The 7,706-nt window shown below is 40.0% G+C and overlaps 1 pseudogene; it reads right to left on the bottom strand.

Moving 5' to 3' along the window:
- Positions 1–2,751: 2,751 nt before the first annotated feature.
- On the bottom strand, positions 2,752–2,995 carry LOC112861430 (U6 snRNA-associated Sm-like protein LSm5 pseudogene; annotated as a pseudogene).
- Between the last annotated feature and the right edge of the window lie 4,711 nt (positions 2,996–7,706).

The following is a 7,706-nucleotide window of genomic DNA, read 5'->3' as shown; positions in this document are numbered from 1 at the left end:
AGCGGCAGAGAGAGATGGAGAGAGAGAGAATCCCAAGCAGGCTCCGCACTGTCAGTGCAGAGCCTGATGTGGGGCTCGAACTCATGAACCGTGAGATAATGACCTGAGCCGAAATCAAGAGTTGGATGCTTAGCTGATTGACCCACCTAGGAGCCACACCAAAGTGTGATTTTTAAAGAGGTAAAATCATGATTCCTCAGGCAAAAATAACATGTGTTATTGATTTTACTTAGTTTATTAATTAATCAGGGAACCCGTTAGATGTTAATACTGGTTGAAAGAACATTTAAGATGCTAGGACATTTATAGACAACTTAATAAAGAAATATTAGGGTAAGATTGCTGAGTTAGTTATAAGACTGCTTAATGTATAGCCGCCATTAATCTTGGGGAGCTATTTGGTCTGCTGAACAGTTAACAAGTTCAAGAATTCTTGCACCTTTTTATCAGTGGTAAACAGTATATTCCTGTATACAGTTCTTCGGTGTCCAATGCCCCATCTGATTCTGAAAGTATGTGCCATGCACACTTTTTGCCTTTTTTCCAACTTTCGAACAAATTTCCTGATGTGCTGTTTTGAAAGGACTGTTGGCCCAGTTCATTTCTGTGACTACAGAGCCTTTCTGTGACCTGACAAGGTGGTCCATCCTTGTACACTTTCCTGGTCTCCCCAGCTTAGGTTATTGTCTGTTTAGCTGCTCAGGATAAGGGTGCTTTCCTAAGTACAAAACAGGGCAAATCTGATGGCAGACAGCCTCATTAACAGGACACCTTGTTGCAGCTTCCCAAGGAATTCTAGAATCTCATTTTAGTGACTAGATGGATAACAGAAGCACAAAGCCTCTAGCTCTTACTTTTGAGTGAGTTTCCACTCATTTCAGAGTAAGGAGCTAATGGGGTCTTTACCAGAAGGCTTATGAAATAAACATTGATCATATAGCTTAGGAGTCAGGAACCTAGGCACTAGATTTAGAGAGGTCAGGATTCCAGCATTGGTCTATGCCTTGTTAACTCTGTCATCTTGGTCATCTATCGAACCTCTCAGAGCCTCAGTCTTATGTGGCTTATTGTGAAGGTGATTATCAGAGAGTGAAGGTAAGTGCTCACTATGATGCCTTGGACACAGTTAATTGTTCAGCAATAAAAGTAATATATTACTGATTGTAGGTCAGATGCTATACTAGGTGAGTCTTGAGCATTTCTGATGGAAAATATTGCTGTTATAGACGCATCCATAAATGGCTCTGGACAGAATGGTGACAAAACCATTAGCTCCACCTAGTGAGAGGTGGTATATTGAAGAATGTTCCAGATGACCTTCAAGTTGGCCTTTGAAGGAGTGGGAACAGGGGCCTCATCAGGGGTCAGCAAAATTTTTCTGTAAAGTGTGCATATTTTAGACTTTGTGGGCCATACACGGGTCCATCACAACTACTGACCTCTGCCATTGAAGCGCAAAAACAGCTATAGATGATATGTAAACAAATGGGTGTTGCTGTGTTCCACCTAAACTTTATTTACAAAATCAGTGGCTGGATGTGACCTGTGGGCTTTTGTTTGCCAATTCTGGCCTAGAGGATGAACTAAACAATACAGAGGATGAACTGTAGGTTGGGAGATGGGGTGGGATGAAGTTGTTTCCGGATGTGATGGTGAAGTTCTCCTAAAGGAAATTGACAGAAGGTGGGAGTGGTTTTCATGAGCTTCCTTGAATTTCAGCTGAAGCAGGTCCTGGCAATCCTCTTCCTGCCTCACATATTCTTGGATTGTCCATTGTAGAGCACAGCTAGGGACACACTGAGCTGTCCACAGGCATGGAAGGGCGGGACTCAGGAAGAAGTATCCGGGGGCTGATGGAAGAAGGTCTTGTTATCCATGGATCTGCTGGAGGGGCTGGCTATTATTCAAGAGAGGGGAAATGGATCAGAGGCCAGGAATGAGGAAGAAATAATTGACCATCAGAGCTAGGGTGGCTTTTAGGAGGCGACAAGAGTGTGCTGGAAGCAGCAGCCAGAGGGCTGTGGGGCAGCTGGAGGCATGGTCCAGATGCTGAGCATCTGCTCAGCATGAGCCTACTCTTTAGGTGTCTGTGGTGCAGTTTGCCTGGGTTAAGGGTTAGGAGGATGTGATAATTGCAATGGTTCTAAGATTTTACCAATTTAGATCCATACTTTGTGTTCCAGAGGGACAGGATCATCACTTGATTTTATAAAACATATAAGCAATGTTTGCTAAGCATGGGTAATGTATGATAGAAGGCTGCAGAGTTCCAATATAATAGGAGGGAATGCATGGCTGGAAGAAAATACAAAAGGGAGGAATAATATTTTTGTAGCCAACATTCTTATTTTAGCCTTCAAAGAACAAACTTTTCTCCTTTTCCCAAGATACAAAAATGGACATTTACCACACATCTTCAGGGGTGCCTGGGTGGCTCAGTCAGTTAAGCATCTGACTCTTGGTTTTGGCTCACGTCATGATCTCATGGTTTGTGAGTTTGAGCCCTCTGTCAGGCTCTGTGCTGGCAGCGTGGAGCCTACTTGGGATTCTCTCTCTGCCCCTCCCTTGCTTGTGCTCTCTCTTTCTTTCAAAATAAATTAATTAATTAAAAAAAACCCCAACAATGCATCTTCAAAACATTTCCCTTTACTGGGAAACTTAATTTTATAGAATCCAAACATTAAAAGCTTAAAAAGAAATTTCTATTTTGTGTCATTATAAGACAAAAGAGAGTAAGCCAAGGAAATCCATTTATATTTCAGGTCCTTTTCCTCCAGGAACCAGCATTGTTAAATTATTTCTATATAATGAAATCTGATCTAATTTGGTGATCCTTCTTCCTTCTGATGTGATTTCCAAATTCATCAGATCTCAAAAGTGTGCCAACAATTTCTTTATCACTCTTCATCACACTGTGAATTCTTGATCCTATACATTTGTCCACAAGCTCTGGAGGTGGCTGCTGTGACAGGTTAGTGGTACCATCAGCCGCCATGGCTACAAAGTCAAGAGAAGAACAGTTTTTATGTGTCAGGAGGAGTAAAATCAGCATTTTGAAAAATATATTTACCAAAGGAGCATTCTAGGTAAAGAAGACTGAGGGTTTCAGTTGCTTAACATAAGTTAGTGATACCATGTGGCTATTAACGTGATCTTTGTTCATTTCATGTGTAGTGCTGAGATAGTGTTGAGATTATGGGAGGTCCGAATTATTCTGTAGCCTGCATGGTTCAAGGCATATGTGGAGTTTTTTATTTTTTGGTTCTGGGTGCTACATCCTAAAGGATAAACCTTGGCCAGGAAGGTGAGGAATATGTCAATGAGGTGCTGTAAGTTTGGCCACCATATAATTTATTGTACAAACTGGGATGCGTTGGGAGAATGAAAGAGGTCTATCAAGAAAAATTATCCAACACTTGGAAACAAAGCAAGAGAATAATTTAATGTTCTTTTCACATCATCCTGGGGCATTATTTATCAGACCTGCCCAGGGATTATTTGAACCCCTAGAAGGGTATACCTTTTGACTTTGCTCTCTATTATTTTTTTAAAAATTAATTTATTAAATTTATTTAATGTATTTTTAATGTTTATTCATTTTTGAGAGAGAGACAGAGCATAAATGGGGGGAAGGGCAGAGAAAGAGAGGGAGACCCAGAATCTGAAGCATGCTCCAGGCTCTGAGCTGTCAGCACAGATCCCAATGCAGGGCTTGAACTCACAAACCACGAGATCATGACCTGAGCCAAAATTGGACACTTATCCAACTGAGCCGCCTAGGCACCCCTGCTCTCTATTATTTGATTAGGTCCTGGACACTGTGAAGTCTACAAAGGATACTTGTAGAAAAAAACAACCCCAAAGTTCCAGATTCAGTTCCAGTTAGGATTAACTAGTTTTAGATCTCAACTAGCAAACTTATTCTAATACCTTTTTTCTAGTTCCTCTATCATATTATTTGTTTCCTCCTTAATGAATAATTTGAATAAGATATTTAATGCACATCCATTCTGTATTAGTTTGAATGTCATATTTTAACTTAGTGAACTTCGTATTTTGAGAGGCGTAGTTATTGTTCTAAAAAAACGAAGTTAAGCCTGGACTATCCTGGGAAAACCAGACTGTATAAAGAAATGTTTGAAGGAATTCAGAATATTTATTCTGGAGAAGATAGGGTGTAGGATACTAGGCAGGGGATTTGAATGATAAAGTGTCATGTTGTGTGTATATTTTGAAAACTTTAAGGGATGAAGATAGCTTCTGGAAGGGGCAGGAAGGTGACAGTAGGCTTCAGGAAGGTCGTTCTTTGGGTGCTGAAGCAGCCCATGAACGGAGCCCCAGTGCAGGTCTTTGGTGAGCTGGTCTGTGGGGGCCTTTTTCTATGAATCAGTCACCTGTCACTAGTAGAAGCTGACACCTGATGGATGGAAACCAGTTCTGCCAAAGAGGCTCAAGAGAATTAGGCCTTTTACACATAGTTGCGGATGTTGGAATTCAGACCTTGGTTTCTAGATTTCCAAGCTAGGAAAGGCACCGGAGGTCCTTTCATCACACCCCAGCTGGATTCCTATTTTAATTTTATGTGGTTGAGTTTGGGTTAGTATGTCTGTACTCTGTTATGTATTGAGTTTTCCAGTTTTCACCAAATTGTCTAAACATATTTCCAAGCATTGATGCAGTCTACATGGTTGGCATTCTCAATGATGAAGTGTGAGTCGATACCTCGTAATGTATATGGTTCTTACAAGTAAGGACCAGTTTTAGCTTTGTAAAAGAAATTGCTCATAAGAATATGAAATATCGGGGCACCTGGGTGGCTCAGTTGGTTAAGTGTCTGCCTCTTGGTTTTGGCTCAGATCATGATCTCATGGTTTGGTGAGTTTGTGCCCTGAGTCAGGCTCTGCACTGGCAGCGTGAGCCTGCTTGGGATTTTCTCTCTCCCTCTCTCTGCCCCTCCCCTACTTGCGCTGACTCTGTCTTTCTCAAAAGAAATAAACTAAAAAAAAATTTTAAAAATATGAAATATCATTGTCACCATAATACCAGGATATCTACCAGAATATTCACATGTATATATGTACATGTATATGTAATATGTGTGTGCGTATATTTAATTTAGGAATGTAAGTCCAATTTTATTTTATTTTATTTATTTATTTTTTTTTTTAATTTTTTTTTTTTCAACGTTCATTTATTTTTGGGACAGAGAGAGACAGAGCATGAACGGGGGAGAGGCAGAGAGAGAGGGAGACACAGAATCGGAAACAGGCCCCAGGCTCCGAGCCATCAGCCCAGAGCCTGACGCGGGGCTCGAACTCACGGACCGTGAGATCGTGACCTGGCTGAAGTCGGACACTTAACCGACTGCGCCACCCAGGCGCCCCTGTAAGTCCAATTTTAAATGGATGGGAAACCTAAAACAAGTCTTTCAGCTAAAGGTGCTGTATTTTGGTTATAAACCACTGAGACATACCCAGGGAAATATATTATTACTTCTTATAGCAGTCTTCAGTTTGACTTTAAGGAAAAACAATTAAAAATGGCTCAGTAAACTCTGAAAGGACTCTATTTTATGGATGATTGCACCACTAAATCAGAAACCATTACCTGTGAAATAGTCTAATTGAATTCCTGATGGCACGGGTCAGCTTTATTGTTTTTCAAAAGAAATCTACATTGAAGATAGATTGGAGCTTCAAAATAGTTCTTAAGCTCCTAAATAGTTTTGCTTTTTTGGATAGTGCACATAAAACATTTGGAAAACTTACATAATGTTTGTGAACTCAGACTAATAGTAAAATGCATTAAAATCTTTTTTAAAAAATGTTTATTCATTTTTGAGAGTAAGATAGAGAGAGAGGGAGAGAGGGAGGGAGAGAGGGAGGGAGAGAGAGAGAGAGGGTGAGGGGTAGGGAGAGAGGGAGACAGAGGATCCAAAGCAGACTCCTTGCTGACAGCAGAGAGCCTGATGCTGGGCTTGAACTCCTGAATCATGAGATCATGACCTGAGCTGAAGTTGGAAGCTCAACCGACCGAGCCATCCATGCCCTACATTAAAATCTTTGAAATGATAGATTCATGGAGTCTTTAATTAACTTGCTGTATAACCAACCAGCAATTCCATTCTTACCCTTTTCCTTTATGTTCACTACCACCTGCTTTTAAAATTGTTACCAGTCTACTTCCACTGCCATTGTGCTTCCAGTCTGTCCTTGGTTTCTATGAGACATAAAAGATATGAATGGCTTATAGTATCAATTCTCAAACTTTTTTAAAAAAGATTTTATTTTAAGTAATCTCTACACCCAACGTGGGGCCCAAATTCACAGCCCCAAGATCAAGAGCCACATGCTCTACCAACTGAGCCATCCAGGCACCCCTCAAACTTTTTAAAAAAACTATTACCACCTTCCAGGGGCAAGGGATCTTATTGATAATAGGGGATTGATTGGAAATGAACAAAATAATGCAAATGGTAGAAAAATTCATGCATAATGGACTTATTAAAGGGTTTGTTCTTTGTTAGGATTTGTGCTATATAAAATGAAAGTGTCCAGAATTGTAGAGGATTCTCCTTATAGAGATAAAGAAAGATCTTGCACTTCTGGGTCTGTTTTCAGTTTAGAAGGAAGACCCTTATCTTCCATTTCCTCAGTCCTTTATCAGCAGGGATTGTGCTTTTTTGAGCCCTGGGTTTGTTTGTTCGTTTGTTTTTAAGTTTATGTATTTTGAGAGAAGCAGAGAAAGCGCAAGTGGGGGGAGGACAGAGAGAGAAGGCGAGAGGGAGAATTCCAAGCAAGCTCTACACTGTCAACACAGAGCCTGATGCTATGAGATCCTGACCTGAGCTGAAACCAAGAGTTGGCTGCTTAACCAACTGAGCCACCTAGGGCACCCCTGAGTCCTCGTTTTAAGGCAACAAAATGATCCCAGTGTCAGATCTGTTCAGTCAGAAAAGAAATGATGGAAATGAAATGGAAAGGCCATTTGCTGTCCCAGGACAACAATTCCAGGGATGCTGATGGAAAGCTTAGGAGACAAGTCTGCTATTGACCTTAGTGTTAACGATTTGGCTTTTATGTATTTGGTGGGCCTGAATGGTTTGCTTTCTGTTCTGTGATGACTCACCTATCCATGTGTATTTGTGGGACAAGGGGGGCAGGCATCCAGGGAAGAAGGTGGAAGAGATGGGGGGATAAGGAATGTCCAGGGAGGCAATCAGATCACTTGTTGGAAATAATTATTTTGTACTTTCTTTTTTTTCTTCCCCCTTTAAAAAAAAAATTAGTATTTATGCCTTCTGGTTCTTTTTTTTTTTTTTTTTTTAAACTTATCCTATTTCAGAGGTAAGTAACAGTAGAGGGAGCATTTTTCCTCCTAGTTTTGCCTCTGAGTTTTCACCATTATTAATGTCAATAAAAAATTGCTTTTGCTTTAAAGCAAATTTTTTAAATTTGCTTTAAATTTTTTTAAATTCTTTCAAATGAAGGAATCATGGTTTATGCAATAATTTGATAGTTATTTATTGAATGCTTCCAACATCATAGGCACTCTGTTAGGTGCTTGAAATATCCTATTGGGTCTAGTTTATGAAGAGGTTTTTTAGTATATATATTATATATACATATATATATATTATGTAAATATTTATTCATATAAATATATATTCCTTCAGGTTGTGGGATCTCACTCTTGTGGGATCAAAC

Source organism: Puma concolor, chromosome A1 (assembly GCF_028749965.1).
Source record: "Puma concolor isolate L17-30 chromosome A1, mPumCon1.1.hap2, whole genome shotgun sequence".
In the NCBI taxonomy this organism is placed as follows: domain Eukaryota; kingdom Metazoa; phylum Chordata; class Mammalia; order Carnivora; family Felidae; genus Puma; species Puma concolor.
This window is presented reverse-complemented; position numbering and strand designations above follow the sequence as displayed.